The 18,953-nt window shown below is 45.9% G+C and overlaps 1 pseudogene; it reads left to right on the plus strand.

Annotated features, from left to right (window-relative positions):
* The first annotated feature begins 17,928 nt into the window (after nucleotides 1–17,928).
* Nucleotides 17,929–18,682, plus strand: LOC127195294 (40S ribosomal protein SA-like; annotated as a pseudogene).
* The last annotated feature ends 271 nt before the right edge of the window (nucleotides 18,683–18,953 follow it).

An 18,953-nucleotide genomic window follows, 5' to 3' on the forward strand; every position in this document is an offset into this window, starting at 1 on the left:
GCGGGGTTTGCGCAGTCGCCGTGCGGCGGCGAGCGGCTTGCTTTTCCCTTCTATTTCTAACGCCAGTCGCGCTTTGGTTTAGAAAGATACGCCTTTGAGTTTTGTTCGAAGAGTCTAGAAGAGACCCTCCGGCTGCAGTCAGCCAGAACATGGTCTCCCTTGGTAAATTAGACACCACACGATTGCTTTAGTTTTTCTTCCTGCTAGCCAGCTGTAGACTTCCAGCTTTTGAGATTGAGGCTATGCCTGTCAGGACAGATTGAAATGCTTATGGGTTCTGGCTCTCAGAGCTTCAGACCCGGAAGAGAATTGACCTTCCCTCCCACCTGCCAATTTTTGTTGCTTATATACACTTTCTTTCCAGCGCTTGGCACCACCTATCCTCTGTCTATTCTTCGGTACCCGGTGAATGCTTTGTTAGAGTGGACTTCAACATACTGTGAAAATGACCTTGACCTTCCCAAAACTGGTTCTTGGCAACAACCATCTTAGTGCTTGGCACAGTTGCAGTCTCCCTACCGGACTGTAAACTCCATTAAAACAGAAACATTGGCCGGGCGTGGTGGTGCACGCCTTTAATCCCAGCACTCCAGGAGGCAGAGGCAGGCGGATCGCAAAAAAGCCCAAAATTATTGCTGCCCATGCCTTTAATTCCCAGCACTGCAGAGGCAGAGGCAGGTGGATCTCTGAATTTGATGCCAGCCTGGTCTATACAACGAGTTCCAGGATAGGTCTACATAGTGAGACCCTGTCACACACACACACACACACACACACACACACACACACACACACACAAAAGGACACATTGCAATTGTGTTGACTCTCATGCCTCCAGCTGCTAGCAGTGTCTGATATTTAATGACAGATAATAATGATACAATGTATACTTGTCAGTGAATAGGCAAACCTGTTTTATAAAATAGGTTGTTGCAAAGATTAGATTAAATAAAGTATTCATGCTCAGTAAATACAAGCTCATAAATAGGATAATTATAGAGATGGCCATTTTCACAAGCTTGACATATTTGCCTTCTAAAATTAAAATACTAAAAAAAAAAATTGCCTAATTTTCCCTCTTTCAGATTTTCAGGACATATAGTATATTCTCCTGAGCTACTTAAAGTGAAAATCATTCACACCTCAATCCTTCCTCTTGGTGTTAAAATCCCTTCCCAACTCTTATCCAATATAAGCCTAATGAAGTTTCCTTAGTTATGCTATTATGATTCTTTGGTGACAAAAAATAGGTCCATTAAATAACACAGTAGGTTCTCTGATGACGAAGAGAGAAAAGGCCTGTTGTTTAGTTGGCACTGGTATCTTGCTGTGCTAGGTGGATGCAACCAGTTGCTGCATGAGGAACTTTGTAACGTCACTATAGACTAGAATAACAGGAGAAATACCACGCTGAGCAAGGGCAGATACAATGAAGAAATTTGAAAGGTCAGTTAAGATGGGATTGATTGACACATGGGTTAGAAGCAGAAAGTTCCCGTAGAATGCACATCTAGGTGTTCCAGGCAAGACCAGGACAGCTTCAACCCCTAAGCTTCCAATTTCCTCCCTAAATAGATAACCTTGAACCACACCTCCTGCTTTTTTTTTTTTTAAACCACATCTCTTGTTTTCACTTCCGGGGATTGAGCTGAGGCCTGGACAGTAACACAGCCCCACCCAACAGTTGTGGACTAAAGCATTTAGAAGCCAGCCCTTCCCATGTTATCTTTTCTAGATTATTGTAATCAAATTATGTTTTGGGGTGCTGGAGAGATGAATCAGTGGCTAAGAGCACCGGCTACCCCTTTAAAGGATCAAGGTTTGGTTCCTAGAACCTCCTAGGACTTCAGTCTCAGGGGATCTGATGATCTCTTCTTGTCTCTGAGGGTACCAGGCATAAATGTAGTACACATTCATACATGCAAACAGTCATGTACATAAAATAAAAACAATCTCTTTTTGCTATGCTCAGGGAAGGGACCATATGGTGTCATTCTTGATTCCTGTTATAACAATGTCTAGAGCCCTTGATACCCTGCAAGTGGAGGAAGAGAGTGTCCTCAAATTCACTGCAGCAGGAACTGGCTTAGGTGGCACCAAGTTTGGCTTCAGGAAAAATGACGGAATCTATATCATAAATCTAAACAGGACCTGGGAACTGCTGCTGCTGGCAGCTCCAGCCATTGTTACCCCTGAGAATTCTGTTGATGTCACATCATTTCCGGGAGCGCTGGCCAGCAAGCTGTTTTTTCCCTTTGCTGCTGCTGCTGGAGCCACTCCAGCTGCTGGCTACTTTACTTCTGGGACCAAGCATCCTTCAGGGAGGTGACTGATTCCAAGGCTGACCACCAGCCCCTGACAGAGGTGTCAATCTGTTTGCTATCGCTTTGTCTAATGCCTAGTTTTCTCCACGTTATATGGGCACTGTGATCGTTAGCTTATTAAAAGGCAGCTGTAGAGAGACAGAGGGTGGAAAAAAAAGAAAGGCTTGATTTGACCATGGGGGGGGGCCATGTTTATTCCTGGCAAGTGAGCATTCTGTCATCCACCTGTGTTGATGGCTAAATGCCTACAGAAGAAGATGATATGCAGTCTACAGGGGTAGAAATGACTTCTAGTCCAAAAGGGAAGCTGAAAAGTGTAGTCTTGCAGGGTTTGGAATGATAGAATACTTGGGTCACAAGACAGGATTCCTACAAATGACCTAGCCTGTTCAGTCTGTCATCACAGAGAAGAAGGAAATAAAGACTGCAAAGCCAGGCCTCCCTGACACACTGTGGCCGCATTATATGCAATGGCCCTAGCACCCAGGACTGCCCTGGCACCCTGTGGCGACACCCTCGGAAGCCCAGGGAAGGAGACCCAGGATCCTCCTTAGCTCTTTATGAGTAGAAACAACACTACTCCTCACCTCTATAAAGAGTCCCTGACAGCACTTCCCCACCTAGATACCCCTTTTCCCACAGAAGAGGTGTCTGTCCTTTGCTGTTTTGGAATAAACAGTCCAGACTGTGAAGATCAGGCTCTAGTCTCTTTTTCTGTCTTCTGTTGGGCTGGCCTTGAACTCACAGAGATTCACTTGCTTCTGCTTCTGCTGGGATTAAAGACGTGCATCACCACATCCAGCTTACATCTAGCTTTTTTTTTTTAAGATTTATTTATTATGTATACAGTATGCATCATCAGATTACATTATAGATGGCTGTGAGCCACCATGTGGTTGCTGGGAATTGAACTCAGGACCTCTGGAAGAGCAGACAGTGCTCTTAACCGCTGAGCCATCTCTCTAGGCCCCACATCTAGCTTTCTTAGGACTTGACCATTTCTCAAATTTTCTTAGGGCCCCCAAAAAGATGTCACCCCCACCCAGGAGGAAGCAATTTTAAGAGAATGATGCCCTGTTTTCAAAAAATGAGGTGGGTTTTTGGTCATTCTGTGGGTGATGGATGCTTGTCGTCATTAAAAGGGGGTTGGTTGCAGGTTGTTAATGGTCTTGATCAGGGAGGAAACAAAGCATAAGAAGTTAGATTCAAGGGTCTTTTCTCTTTTTATTTCCTCTGTCCTTTCTCTCCCATCTGTTAGGGGGAAAAGTAGGTAGAAGAAGGAATGAAAGGAAAAAATGGGGGAATATAGGAATGATGGGATAAAATGGCAAATTATTGAATCTACTTTTATTTTTGTTTTTGTTTTTGTTTTTGTTTTGAGACAGAGTTTCTCTGTGTAACGAACAGCTCTGACTGTCCTGGACTTGCTTTATAGACCAGGCTGACCTCGAACCCACAGAGATCCACCTGCCTCTGCCTCCCAAGTGCCGGGATTAAAGGCATGTCCCACCACCATCCAGCTTGAATCTACTTAAAAAAAAAAAAGATTTGTTTATTATGTATACAGTATTCTGCCTGCATGTACACTTGCAGGCCAGAAGAGGGTACCAGATCTCATTATAAATGGTTGTGAACCACCATGTAGCTACTGGGAATTGAACTCAGGACCTTTGGAAGAACAGTGCTCTTAACCTCTGAGCCGTCTCTCCACCCCTTGAATCTACTTTTATACTAAAATGCATTCAACAGGCCACAATTTTTACATTGGTTTTGATTTTGTATATTAATACAAATTTAAAATTGTATTTTTCACATTATATATATATTTTAAAGATTTATTTATTTATTATTACGTATACAATGCTCTGGCTGTACGTACACCTGCATGCCAGAAGAGGGCATTTGATCACATTATAGATGGTTGGGAGCTGGGAATTGAACTCAGGACCTTTGGAAGAGCAGTCAGTGCCCTTAACCTCTGAGCCATCTCTCCCACCCATATGTATGTGTGTGTGTGTGTGTTGTGTGTGTGTGTGTGTGTGTATATATATATATTGCAACTCTTGATTAAGGTATTGTACTTATACAACTGTTTAGGATAATTAAAAAATGCAAATTAGTAGTTAGTCAATCAAACTTGTCATGTTAGGTACTAGTTTAGTTAATTACTTTTGTAATTAATTAATTAATAAGCTCAGTTTAACCTCTTATAGATGTTTTCAGAGTTCAAGATAGCAAATAGCTAAAAGTAAGCAGCATTTCTCTATTCATATTTACTATAAATAGATAGATGGTCTTCAAAGCCTTCAAAGGGCTATAGAATATGGTATTTAAAAGTCTTTTATAATAATAAAAGACTTTTTTTTTTGACAGTGAGACATGTTAATTTCTGGCAGTATCCCTATTCTACTTCAAAGAAGATGATGACCATGAAGAACCTCCATATGGAGCTTGCTTCTTCTTCTTTTTTAAAAAAATATTTATTCCTTATTTACATAGTATTCTGCCCATATGTGTGCCTGCATGCCAGAAGAGGGTGCCAGAACTCATTATAGATGGTTTGTGAGCCACCATGTGGTTGCTGGGAATTGAACTCAGGACCTTTGGAAGAACAGACAGCGCTCTTAACCTCTGAGCCATCTCTCCAGCCCCCTGGAGCTTGCTTCTTATGTATTAAGCTAACCACTGGGAAAGAAACTGACCTTGTTTCAACTGCTGACAGTATGCTGTCCAAACTGTACAAGCAGGACACAGAAGAAGTCAACTGCAGGACTTTGCAAGGACAAGGTAGGCAAGTCCTTCATAATTCCTGCTTCACACAAAAAAAATCTGTCAGATATTCTGGACCAGAAGGCTGAACACGATGCCCTAGTGCTATAGAGGAACCTTGGGTGACTGTCCAGGTAACTAGCTGTCTCTGTCTTTTCTATAGTTTTGGAAGCTGCTTGCTCTGCACTTCCTGTCTACTCAGGTAATATTTATCCTTCTCAGGTCTCTAATGGGGTTGAAGTCTAGATAGTTATACTCTCATGATTGAGCTTAGGTTGTTTAGGATTTAAGAACAATGTTTTGCCAGACAGTGGTGGTGCACACCTTTAATCCCAGCAATTGGGAGGCAGAGGCAGGTGGATCACTGTGAGCTCAAGGCCAGCCTGGTCTACAAAGTGAGTCCAGGACAGTCAAGGCTACACAGAGAAGCCCTGTCTCGAAAAACCAAAGGCGGGGGGGGGGGGGGGGGGGGAGGAAGAAACAACGTTTTAAGATGCAAGAAAGCCGAGCGTGGTGGCACATGCCTTTAATCTCGGCACTCAGGAGGCAGGTGTATCTCTGTGAGTCTGAGGCCAGTGTGGTCTACAAAAGTGAGTCCAGGATAGCCAAGACTGTTACACAGAGAAACTCTGCCCTGAAAAAAAAAACAAAACCCAATAGAAAGTGATTTAAATACAGAATTTTGTACTTGAATAAGATGGATAGTAGAGTATTTTCTCCAAGGTTGCCAAATGCAAATGGATTGGACATTGTGAATGTAATTCTTACCTGATATTTTTGATGATTGTTCTTATTGTATATAGTTTGTTATTGTAAGAGAAAGAGCTTTTTATTGGACTAAAAGGGGGAGATGTTGGGGGGATGTTTTGTGTACTGTGTATTCAAATGCTGATTTCTGTACACAGAGATCTGGTTACAGTCTGGTTGTCATTATTATGAACCATCTCCCGTCTCAGTGTTGTGTGAAAATTATTCTTCATCATTTTCTGATTGGTTAATAAAGAGCTGAACAGCCAATAGCTGGGCAGGAGAGTTAAATCAAGACTTCCAATCCCTGTGAGGGGATCTCAGGTAGGGACCAGAGAGAGAGAGAGAGAGGAGTCACCATGAGGACATGGATAAACAAGGAGGTGCCAGAGCAAGATTAATATGGCAGATGGCAGGCCACATGGCTGGGAAGTAGCCAGGCCAGCATAGCTGTATTAAAATAGCTCAGTATTTGCCCAACTATAGTGCCTGAAGCTTTTAATAAAAAGAATAGGTCTCTGTGTCATTATTTGGGAGTAGAAGGGCATAGAAAAGCCATATTTTATTACAATTCACCTGTCTCTGCCTCTCAAGTGCTGGGATTAAAGGTGTGTACCACCACCCTGCTTCTTTAATGCCATTTTTTTTTCTGAGACAGGGTTCTCTGTGTAACCTTGGCTGTCCTGGAACTCTCTTTATAGACCATGCTAGCCTCGAACTCACAGAGATCCACCTGCCTCTGCCTCCCGAATGCTGGGATTAAAGGTGCCACCACTGCCCAGCCCTTTGATGCCAATTTTTAAATGGATATGTATTCTTTAGTTGTCTGGAAATTTGTATAACTTACTGGAGGCTTTTGGCTCACTTTCAATTCAAACCAACTCTCTTTTACTCCTTTTTTTTTTTTGGACAGAATCTTTCTATTCAGGCCAGACTAGCCTTGAATTCATTAAATAGCCCATGTTGGTCTCAAACCTGCAGTAATCCTACTGTCTTCTGGGATTATAAGATACCATGCCTGGCTTAATTCAAATTTCTTTTCTCTCTTTTATTTTTTATTTTTTATTTTTTCGGGCTGTCCTGGAGTTGCTTTGTAGACCAGGCTGGCTTTGAACTCACAGCCATCGACCTGTCTCTGCCTCCCTAGTGCTGGGATTAAAGGCGTGCGCCACCATGCCTGGCCCATCAAATTTATTTTCTAAGATATATCTTCCCACCCTAAATACAACGTTTTCTAGCCCACCAGTTAGTCGGCTATACACATCTCTTAGTTCGGTGTGTGGGGATGTTTTGTTTATTGTTGTAGAGTTGTGCTGTGGAATCAAAGACAGTAAGGATTTTCTTAAGCAGGCTGTAAAATGGCAGCTCCCATCCAAGAATCCAAAAATGAGTCTTTTCTTTTCTTTTCTTTCTTTTTTTTTTTTCTCGCTTTTTGAGACAAGGTTTCTCTGCGTAGCCTTGGCTGTCCTGGACTCACTTTGTAGACCAGGCTGGCCTTGAACTCACTGTGATCTATCTGCTTCTGCCTCCCGAGTGCTGGGATTAAAGGCATGCACTACCACACCTGGCTCCAAGAATGGGTCTTTTCATCAGTCAGATTTTTCTAGGACTGCGACTGCTGGCAAAGGACCCTTATTCACTGGAAACTATTTTCTTCTTCTCCTTCTTCTTCTTCTTCTTCTTCTTCTTCTTCTTCTTCTTCTTCTCTTCTTCTTCTTCTCTCTCTCTCTCTCTCCTCTCTCCTCTCTCCTCCTCCTCCTCCTCCTCCTCCTCCTCTTCCTCCTCCTCCTCCTTCTTAATAAATAAATAAATTTATTTATTTAGATTATGTAGATCTGGCTGGTTTCAAACTCACTGTATAAATGAGGCTGGCCTTGAAAACATAGAGATATGCCTGTTTCTTCTTCCCAAATTCTGGGCTTAAAATCATGTGTCACCACATCTGGGTGACTGTTTTCGGTTGCCATAGCAATCCTAGGACTCACAGAGCAGCAACACTATATCCACATGTGTGAGAGGAATGAGATTGATGGTCCTCTCCTTACACTGACAAAAGGGACCCTGAGCATCTACTGTGTCTTCCACACCTCACCCTGTTGTCTGTACCCAGCCTCTTAACTCTGGAGATAATTTAAAGATTTAAAAACGGTTTTAAATTCTGTGTATGTATCCATATGTGGGTATATGCACATTGGCACAGGTAACTGAAGAGGCCAGAAGAAGGGGTCAGATCCCCCAGGAGCTAGACTTACAGGCAGTTATGAACCAATTGGTATGGATTCTGGGAACCAAACTCAAGTCCTTTGCAAGAGCAGAACACTCTCTTAATAACGGGGCCAGCTCTCTCCATCTCTAAATCCTAGGCAAACCTGCCCAAGGAAGATGTTGGTGGACCCGCCTAGGGCAGGTAACCCGGGATGTGTCCATTTTGCCAATGAGAACTTCAGTTTGTGACAGAACTGATCTGGTGGCCGAGTGATTGCTGCCCAACGACAGAACAGTCTCTCAGGCAGGAATTAAGGGAAGAGCTGGGTAGCCAGGGGTTGGTCATCTCTGGACTCAGGGTAGGAAGTTCTGGTCCTAGCTATGGGTGGAGGGCTAGTCTGCCTTTCTTCCCACCTCACCCAAGAAGAGGGGGCAGAGCCAACAGGCACACAATTGTGACCCTGGAAAGAGAAGGCACAGGAAAAGGGCAGGATGACAGAGCGCTGATCTGGTGCTGATACCCTGGTGGGAGGGGGCTGTGGGAACGCAGGGGAAAGGACTGGCCAGCAGTGATAGTCGCGTTTGCTTTTCCTAATTATTGTGGTTTCCTTACAACCCCCCTGCTGATTCCCAGCTGGTCGACTCAACCATAACAACACGTGGCCAGCCCTGTCCAGGCCAGGAACCGAGACTCGGCGCCTCCCAAGGAGGGTCTGGTTTCATCCGCAGCCGGGCTGCCCTTCCGTTCACTGGTTTTATGCAGGGGAGGGACAGGACAGCACCTCAAGCTGTGGAGACAGCTGGACTGGAGGAACAGCCAGAGCCTGGCTGCCGTGGGCTTGCCTGGCTGCATATTCCCACGGCCTTTTATAGAGGGCAGCGGCCTCCCGATGGAGCTGCGGGCTCTCAATCAAGTGCGAGTGGAGAACAGAGGCAAAGGGCCCTTACGTGGTGGGACTCACACAGCAGCTTTGATTTGAAGGGATGTATCTGACAGGAGAGAGACTGATGAACCTTCCTTTGTCCAGACAAAATGTTCAGGTGTGTTTGGCCCCAGACCCTCGAGGGATGTAGAAGTAGGTAGCTTCTGTCTAGCACCTTCCCGACAGCATCATCTTCCTAGCATTTGTGTTGCTCCCTTTTTTGGGAGGAGGCGTTATTTCCATCCGCTCCCACATCTGCTCCAGCCGGCATCCGTGTAGCAGGTACCACGAGCCTTCTGTAAACAAAGGCTTGTATACACCGGGAATACTCTTCAAGGGTGAAAGGTTTTGTTATACAAACATTTTGGAAACTTGATTACCCTGGAGCTGACACTTTTTTCTGAATTTTTGTTTGTTTGTTTTTATAGTTAAAATATTTTTAGCTGGGCGCGGTGGTGCACGATTTTAGTCCCAATACTTGGGAGGCAGAGGCAGGCAGAGCATATGAGTTCGAGGCCAGCCTGGTCTACAGTGACAGTTCAGGACAGCCAGGGCCTCACAGAGAAATCCTGTCTTGAAAAACAAAACAAACCAAATATTTAAATACATACATATATATATATATATATATATATATATATATATTTTTTTTTTTTTTTTTTTTTTTTTTTTTTTTTTTTTTTTGCTTTTTGAGACAGGATCTCTCTCTGTAGCCCTGGCTAACCTGCATCTGTCTATGTAGGTATGTAGATCAGGCTGGTCTCAGACTAAGAGAGATCTGCATGTCTCTGCTCCTCAAGTGCTGGGATTAAAGGTGTGCGCCATCACGCCAGGGTCCTAATTAATTACTTTTGTTTGAGACCTTGTCTTAGTAACCCAGGTTGTCTCTGACTGGCTCAGGAGCTGAGGGTCACCTTGAACTCTTTACCCTTTTACTTTCAACTCACAAGTACTGGGCTTGTAGGTGTGTGCCACCATATCTGCTGTTTTAAGTTTTAAGGATTAAGAATTATTGTTGTTGTTATTAGTAGTAGTATTTTGGTTTTTCGAGACAGGGTTTCTCTGTGTATCCTTGGCTGTCCTGGACTCGTTTTGTAGACCAGGCTGGCCTCAAACTCACAGTGATCCCAAGTGTTGGGATTAAAGGCATGAGCCACCACCACCCGGCTTTAAAATTATTTTTAAAGACAAGGTCTTCCTATACCTCAGGCTGGTCTCAAATTCACCATCATCCATCTAGTCTTAGCTTTCTGAGTGCTGAGTTTACAGGTGTATGCTTAATTTAAAAAAAAAAAAACCATGATATGAGAAAAAGTATACAAAGTTCCAATCTATTGTCTGAAGGATTCTTTAAAAAGCAAAAAGGGAAGCTGAATGGTGGCGACAGACGACTTTAACCCCAGCACTCGGGAGGCAGAGGCAGGTGGATCACTGTGAGTTTGAGATCAGCCTGGTCTACAAAGCAAGTCTAGGACAGCCAAGATTACACAGAGGAACCTTGTCTTAAAAAACAAAAAAACAAACAAATAAACAAAAAAAGCAAAGAGGATTCATTTCTGTGCTAGGCTGTTAGGCTCTGCTGCTCCAACAAGGAGAGAAAGCACACTCACGAAATGGAAGCTGTGGCAGAATTTTAATTCAGAACATAGCTGCTCTGGCAAGAGATCACATCCAAAGACCTTCGAGGTCTGTGTGAGCCAGCTGGAACACAGACACACCTTTATTCCCAGGAGACAGAGGCCAGCAGATCTCTGAGTTCAATGCCAGCCTGGTATAAGCAAATTTCAGGTAAAGAAAATCTTAGATCCAGGTATGGTGGTGCACACGTTTAATCCCAGCACTCAGGAGACAGAGGCATGCAGATCTCTGAGTCCAAGGAGTTTGGTTTTGACAATTTGGTCGAGAGACTAAGTTCATGGCAGTTCAGTTCGTGGAATTCAGAAGCAATTTTAACTGGAGAGTTTTACAGAGTTGAAGAGAGAGCAAACTAGCTCTAGACACAGGTGAAGACAGAACGAGCCAGAGAATGAGAAGGAGCCAGAAGTCGAGAACAGATTGCTAAGAGATAGCTTGAGGCCAAGCAGAGCAATTCTGTCAGAAGCTGAGAGGAGCCAGCTTGAGTCAAGTCAGCTTCGAGAGAAGTGTGAGCCAGAACAGCTGAGTTGAACCAGCCAGCCAGAGTTCAGAGAAAACAAGAAAGGATGAGCTTATTCAGCAGTAAGTCTCAGAGGCTGAGAACATTCTAGGCCTAGGTTAGATTGTACAGAGGTGAGAAGCTTCTACAACTAGGCCTAGGACAGTAAGCCTCCAAGCTGCATCAGGCAAATAAAAGATACTTTAACAGGAAGCACTGAGTAACAGTTTCAGGAGCTGTATTAGTCAGGTCTCTTATTGCTATGGAAACTGTCAAAAGCAACTGGGAGGAGCTGAAGGTGGCTCTCTGAGAGCTCAATGCCAGCCTGGTCTACACAGTGAATTTCAGGCTGCCAAGGCTACACCTTTTCCCTGAAAGCAGCTTAAAGATGAAAGGGGCCATTTTGGCTCCTGATCTGAGAGTACAGTCTATCGTAGTGGAAAAGCATGGGGGCAAGAAAAACTGTGACAGTGACAGTAAGAGTAGAAGCATATTATGTCTGCAGTCAGGAAGGAGGGGGGGGGGAGACTTGTGCTCAGTTCATTTCTCTGTCTCTCTGTTTCTTTCTTTCTTTCTTTTTTTGTTTGTTTTGTTTTTTTTCCAAGACAGGATCTGTGTTAGCCTTGTGTGTCCTGGACTTCCTCTGTAGTCCAGGCTGGCCTCGAACTCACAGCGATCCACCTGCCTCTGCCTCCCGAGTGCTGGGATTAAAGGCCTGCACAACTATGCTCAGCTCTTTTTCAAGACAGGGTTGACAGGGTTTCTCTGTGTAGCCCTGGCTGTCCTGGACTCACTTTGTAGACCAGGCTGGCCTCAAACTTACAGAGATCCACCTGCTTCTGCCTCCCGAGTGCTGTGATTAAAGGCATGCACACCACCACCCCTGGCTCATTTCTCTTTTTCATTCGGTTGATAGCCCCAACACAAGGGAGGATGCCACTCACCTTCGGTGTATGGGTCTTCTCAGTTAAAATTTCTCTAGAAATACTCTCACAGACATGTTCAGAGACGTATCTCCAAGGTGATTTTTAAATCTAGTCAAGTTGACACTCAAAAATCCTTAAAATCTTCGGGGAAAGCCAGGCTGGGGAAGCAGGCCCTGTACAGGATTGCCTGTCCAAGTGAAGGAGGCCTATAGTGGCCTTTGAATATTTCCTCACGCAGGGTCAGAATCTAAGCCAAGTGAGAGGTTTATCCTGCGGTTGGGGACAGTGAGGGCAGCTCAGCTCAGTTCCCCTGGAAGCCTAAACAAGTCTGTCCCGGGCACTTCTGCAGATCACTGGATGCTCTTTGTGAAAAGGCCACGTCCCTGTCAGACCGGGTGACTCACCAACTTCTTCTCTCTTGTTGCCCAGATGCAGTTCTTTTCTTTATAGATTTGTTTTTTAATTTATGTGGATGTATGTGCACGTATTGCCTCAAGAGTCCAGAAGAGGGTTTGGATCCCCTGGAGCTGGAGTTACGGGCAGTTGTGAGCTGCCTGGCATAGGTGCTGGGAACTAACCCTGGGTCCTCTGGAAGAGCAGCAAGGGCTTTTACATGCTAGACCTCATCTTTCCAGCCCGAGATTCCCTTCCTTCCCTTAATCCATGTAGTTCTTTTTTTTTTTTTTTTTTTTTTTTTTTTTTTTTTTTTGTGACAGGATTTCTCTGTATAGTCTTGGCTGTCCTGGACTCACTCTGTAGAGCAGCCTGGTCTCGAACTCACAGCGCAATCCTCCTGCCTCTGCCTCCCATGTGCTAGGATTAAAGGTGTGTGCCACCATGCTGCCCGGCAACCCATGAAGTTCTTTAAAGAATTCTTTTATTTATTTTTTATTTATGCCATTTTATGTGTATGAATATTTTTGCTTGACTGTATGTACATTGCTGGTCAGAGAGGGTATTGGAGCTCCTGAAAATGGAGCTATGATGACTGAGAAGCCTCTTGTGGGTGCTGGGAATAGAACCTGGATCCTCTGGAAGAGCAACAGGTAAGTGCTCTAAACCACTGAGCCATCTCTCCACCCTCCCCCTTTCCCTGTGCAGTTCATGTATAAAGGAAAAGACCTTTTAGAATTATTGCTCACTAGGCAGATGCTGTCCCTTGTATATACAAGGAGAAATACACAAAGGCCAAAGAACTGGCAGCATGAATCAGATATGCGTGTCCTCCGGGCCTGTTCTCGACATCGGTAAAGAGTCCCATCTGGTTCTAGTCAGATTCTATTAGGGCTCTGCATCTTTGTTACCTGGGATGACAGGATGAGCGTGTCCCACAGGCAGGAATTAGACAGCAACGCTTAGCTCCCAGAGCTGCAGGGGGTGGCTTTATATTGGGCAAGCACATGGAACTGGCAGGCCTGAGAGCTCAGAGCTGGCCCTGAGCAGCTGGATCAGTTTCTGTTCCTGCAAGAGATACTGCCCGGGAAGTTGCCTGCTAGGATGGATGTGAGTGACTCCTGGTGACAGTCAGATGTGACAGAGGTTCTGCTGAGAGGCTTGGTCTGAACCTCCAGGGGACCTTTGTGCCGTCCCATAAATCTCCATTGTGCTTGGGTCAGGGGTTACTGTGGGCCTCTTTAGAAAGCCAGGAGAATGCTGGGTGACTGGTCAGGAATGAGCATTGAGGAGCCCATCTTAGGAGCCTGCTGGTGAATGCTACCGTTTGGGATGCTTTTCCTCTGGGCTCTCAAAAGGATTGACAGGAGACAGAAGCCAGACAGTGGTGGGAGAGGGAGACGGAGGCTGTGAGGAGGCCCCGGGGAGTTTTGCGATGGAGACATGATGTTTCCACACTTCTCCATGCTAACCCTGCCTCTCTCTCTGCCCTCAGGACTACAGATCCCAGTGACTTCATCTTCAGAGACAAATGCTGGGTTCTGGTTATCTCCAATTTTATGGTTCTGTCATCAGGGAACTGAAGGATGACGAACTTCTTTTGCACTTTCACCACAGTAGCACAGTGGTTAGGCCTAGAGAGGACAGGCTAGGATCTAGGGGAGCCCCACCCTCACCCTGTCACCCTGCTCCTCAAGTTGCTGCAGAAGCCGTTGTAACCCTAGGGAAAAGGGTTTTGGTGGGAAGTGGCAGGGGTAGTGGTGTGGGTACAGGCTGTGTGGAGCTGCTAAAAGACCACAGGGCCAGGACAGGGCCAGTGTCAACACTGAGCTGTCCCTCCTCTCTGTGGAAATGGAGTAGGCTGTGGATCTGACAGTTTCATTATAATTTAATAGAAGTCAAGGTCTTAATATTTTAAAATTTATTTTTATTCATATGTGTATGTGAAGCCATATATGTATATCATGTACATATACATGAATATGCATGTATGTGTGTGTGTGTGTGTGTGTGTGTGTGTGTGTGTGTATCCAGGAGAGGGTGTAGGATCTCGGGAAATGGAATTACAGACAGCTGCCAGACACCATGTCGTTGCTGGAACCCACATCTTCAGCCAGAGCAGAAAGTGCTCTAACTAATGGGCCATCTCCCCAGCCTTTGACGCCATTAATGATAAATAAGACGAGGTTTTGTGTCTGGGATGTGGTGTGTATGCATGTGTGCGTGTGCGTGTGCATGTGTGTGTGTACATGAGAGGGAGAGCAAGAGAGTGGGCTAGGAAAGCTATCATAACTCCATGTTTTGAAGGGTACTGCCTTTCCCCTCCGTTCAGTTTCTTCTTTGACTCCAGGATGATTTTCTGAGGTCCTCATGACAGGAGCCAACAGCCATGGACATGGGAACCCAGAGGAGGAAGTGGAGTCCCCACCACCTCTTCTCACTCCTCTTGGGATGCTGGAAGGCAGCTAGCTGGCCAGACTGAGAGAGGCAGTGATTACTTTTTTTTTTTTTTTTTTTTGAAACAGTGTCTTTCTGTGCAGCCCTGTCCTAAACTCACTTTGTAGACCAGGCTGGCCTCGAACTCACAGAGATCCACCTCCCTCTGCCTCCCAAGTGCTAGGATTAAAGGCATGCGCCACCACTTCCCAGCTAGGGGGCAATTCTCAGCCTTCTCAGCCCTTTTGGTCTTTCAAAGGGACCTATGCTCTACCACTTTCCTCTGGGAAGCTTCATGTAGGCTTGCGAAGAGGCAGGGGTTGAGCAGGATGACTCACAGGAGGATGTGTAACTCACTGCAGCCAGGCCATGTGGGTTCCTGGATCTCTATGTGATTTGGGGCCGGGAACACATTAACTGCCTCCCTTCTGCCCTCTTCACTGAGGGACTGTGTATGCCATCTGCCTCAGGTTTCCAACTCTCTGAGGGCTGATGGTCCCTGGTGGAAGCTCACCTTCCCACAGAAGTCTGGGTAACAGGAGAGGGCAAGCAGAGAGTTTCCTCTTTCTGAGAGGACGCACACTCTCAGCTCCACAGAGGGGAAGTGATTTGCCTAAAAAGACCCAGAAAGGGAGCTGGGGATGTAGTTTGTTTGGTAAGGGTGTTTGTCTAGCTTGCACAAAGCCCTGGGTTCAATCCGTAGTGCCAACCTAAAACCAACAGCCAAACAAAATAAAAACAGGCATGCCGCAACATGCTTGTAATCCCGGCATTTAGGAGGGATGTGGAGGCAGGAAACTGGGAAGTTCAAGGTCATCCTCTGCAGCTTAGTTAAGAGGGTAGTAATGGGTACACGAGACCCTGTCAAAACACCCCCAGTAACCTGGGAGGTTCAAGACAGACTGCTGGTCAGTAAGTGACCTGACTTCTTGCTCTAGGGTCGCGGGTGGGTGCCTGGGCCATAGCAGAGTAGCCTCTGGGGCCAGGGCGGGACTGGCTGTCTTCCCTGTGGTCACTTCCTGAGATGATCTCCGCTCCACACACCCAGGCAGCTCATGTGGGAAAGGAGGGCTGCAGAGGCCAAAAAGGGAAATCAGAGAGGAGGAAAGGGCTTGGGGACGGAGAGATCTGCAGAAGGAACAAAGTTCTGGAAAGAACTTATTTTCTCTCTCTCTCTCCAGCCTCCTGGTCAGCCTGGCCCGCTGGACACAGTCATTTAGAATTTGATTGTGAGCCGGCTGGTGGTGGCACACACCTTTAATCCCAGCACTCGGGCAGCAGAGGCAGGTGGATCGCTGTGAGTTTGAGGCCAGCCTGGTTTACAAAGTAAGTCCAGGACAGCCAAGGCTACACAGAGAAACCCAGTCTCAGGAAGAAAAAAAACAAAACAAAACAAAACCAACCCAACAACCAAGAGTTTGATTATGATTTTCTTCTGACCTCTCAGGGTAAACAAGCTTTTCCCTTCTCTCGAACGCACGAAGGAACAGGGTGACCCAGGTTTCTGATGCACACTTTCCCTGGGCCTAGTCAGGGGTTCCCCCTGGGGCCCTGGTTGTCACTCTCCTTCTGGGTACACTGGAAGCACGTGGCTAGATGGCTTCAGCCTGATTTCCTGCTAGCATTTACATTCTCCTGTGTCTTCTGCTCTGCCGGTGTCCTCCCCGTAATGTCCTCCCCCTGAAGCCTGCATACCGTGTAAATATTTAAACCCAACTATGGTTTCCTGTTTATTATTAGTATAAATCCTGAGTTCGCTCATTCTGCATCTGTCTCTCCTGTATCTGCCTTACACAGGCAAGGCCTTGTCCCTACCCCTCTCTGGAAGCATGTCTTCACGCAGGGTCAGCTTTGAGCCTAATTTTGGCTTTTTTTTTTTTCTTTTTAAGTTTCAATGTTTTACTGGTATGGCATACACACACACACACACACACACACACACACACACACACACACACACACTTTTTTTTTTTTGAGACAGGGTTTCTCTGTGTAATGGCCTTGACTGTCTTGGAACTCACTGTGTAGACCAGGCTGGCCTCAAATTCATAGATCTACCTGCCTCTGCCTCCTCAGTGCTGGGATTAAAAACATGTGCTGACAGCGCCCGTGGCTGGTTTGATTCTTCTTGAGATAGAGTCCCCTATGACCCAGAATGGCTTTACATTTGATATGTAACTGAGAATGACCTCGATTTTTTTTATTCTTCCTGTGCCTTCCAAATTCTGAACTATTTTAAAATATATTGTTTGTTTGTTTCTTTCTTTCTTTTTGAGACAGGATCTCTCTGTGTTACCCTTAGCTGTCCTGGACTTGCTTTGTAGACCAGGCTGGCCTGAACTCAAAGCAATTCACCTGCCTCTGTCTCCCCAGTGCTGGGATTAAAGGCGTGCGCCGCCATGCCTGGCTAGTATATTGTTTTAGAAGTGTTAACTATGTTCACATTTTTTTTTTACAGCCACCATTACCATCCCTCTTTAGAGCTCTTCATCCTGTGGAACTGGAACTCTGTACCCACTAAACCTCAAGTTCCCCTGTCCTTGCACCCCTTTCTCCTGATGGCTAGTATTCAACTTTCTGTTTCTATGAATTTGACTATTCTAGATACCGCATAGAAACAGAGTGAGGTGATGTTTGTCCATTTGTAATTGGCTAATTTCACTCAGTGGGATGTCCTCAAGGTTTTCTACTTTGTAATTTGTACCACAAACAAGGTGGTTGTGATGATGAGGCCTGTAATCTTAGCCTGTGGAAAACTGAGACAGGAGGATTGCTATGAGTTCAAGGCCAGCCTGGGTTACATAGCAAGACCCTGTCTCAAAAACCAGAATAAGGGCTGGAGAGATGGCTCAGGGGTTAAGAGCACTGTTTGCTCCTCCAGAGGTCTTGAGTTCAGTTCCCAGCAACCACATGGTGGCTCACAACCATCTTTCTTTCTTTTTTATGAAACAGAGTTGGCATTTAGTAAAAATAGATTAAAAAGTCATCGAGACCTTTTTCACACTGCCCAGGGATGGGACCACACGGCGTTGTTCTTAATTCCCATCGTAACTGAAACAAAAGCTTACACAATGTCCGGAGCCCTTGATGTCCTGCAGATGAAGGAGGAGGATGTCCTCAAGTTCCTTGAGGCAGGAACCCACTTAGGTGGCCCCAACCTTGACTTTCAGATAGAACAGTACATCTACAAAAGGAAGAATGATGGTGTCTACATCATAAATCTGAAGAGGACCTGGGAGAAGCTGTTGCTTGCAGCTCAGGCTATTATTGCCAGTGAGAACCCCGCTGACTGTCAGCGTCATCTCCTCCTCCACTGGCCGGCGAGCTGTGCTGAAGTTCGCTGCTGCCCCTGGAGCCTCTCCCATTGCTGGCCGCTTCACACGTGGGACCTTCACCAAACAGATCCAAGCAACCTTCAGGGAGCCATGGCTTCTAGTGGTGACTGACCCCAGGGCTGACCACCAGCCCCTCACAAAGGTCTCTTACGTCAACCTGCCCACCATTGCTCTGTGCAACACGGATTCTCCCCTGCGCTATGTGGACATTGCCATCCCATGCAACAACAAGGGAGCTCACTCAGTGGGTCTGATGTGGTGGATGCTGGCCTGGGAAGTACTCTGCATGCGTGGCACTATCTCCTGCGAGCACCCATGGGAGGTTATGCCTGATCTTTACTTCTACAGAGACCCAGCGGAGACTGAGAAGGAGGAGCAGGCTGCTGCCAAGAAGGCCATGACCAAGGAGGAATTCCAAGGCGAATAGACTGCACCAGCTCCTGAGTTCACAGAGGCTCAGCCAGCGTTGGCAGACTGGTCTGGGAGCTGAAATGGTGACCCTCAGGTCCAGTTAGAGACCCTGTCCCAAGCAAGTAAAATGAAGAGTGACAGACCAGGACATCCAATGTCCTCCTTTGGTCACCATGGGCATGCACAGTCATGTACTTACACCATACATGTGTAAACACACACACACACACACACACACACACACACACACACACACACACACACACAGGAGAGAGAGAGGGAGGGAGAGGATAAAATCCTACTCCGCCTTAGTACGGTGCTCACTGTCACTCCCAGAATGGAAAGGCTCT

Source organism: Acomys russatus, chromosome 11 (genome assembly GCF_903995435.1).
Source record: "Acomys russatus chromosome 11, mAcoRus1.1, whole genome shotgun sequence".
In the NCBI taxonomy this organism is placed as follows: domain Eukaryota; kingdom Metazoa; phylum Chordata; class Mammalia; order Rodentia; family Muridae; genus Acomys; species Acomys russatus.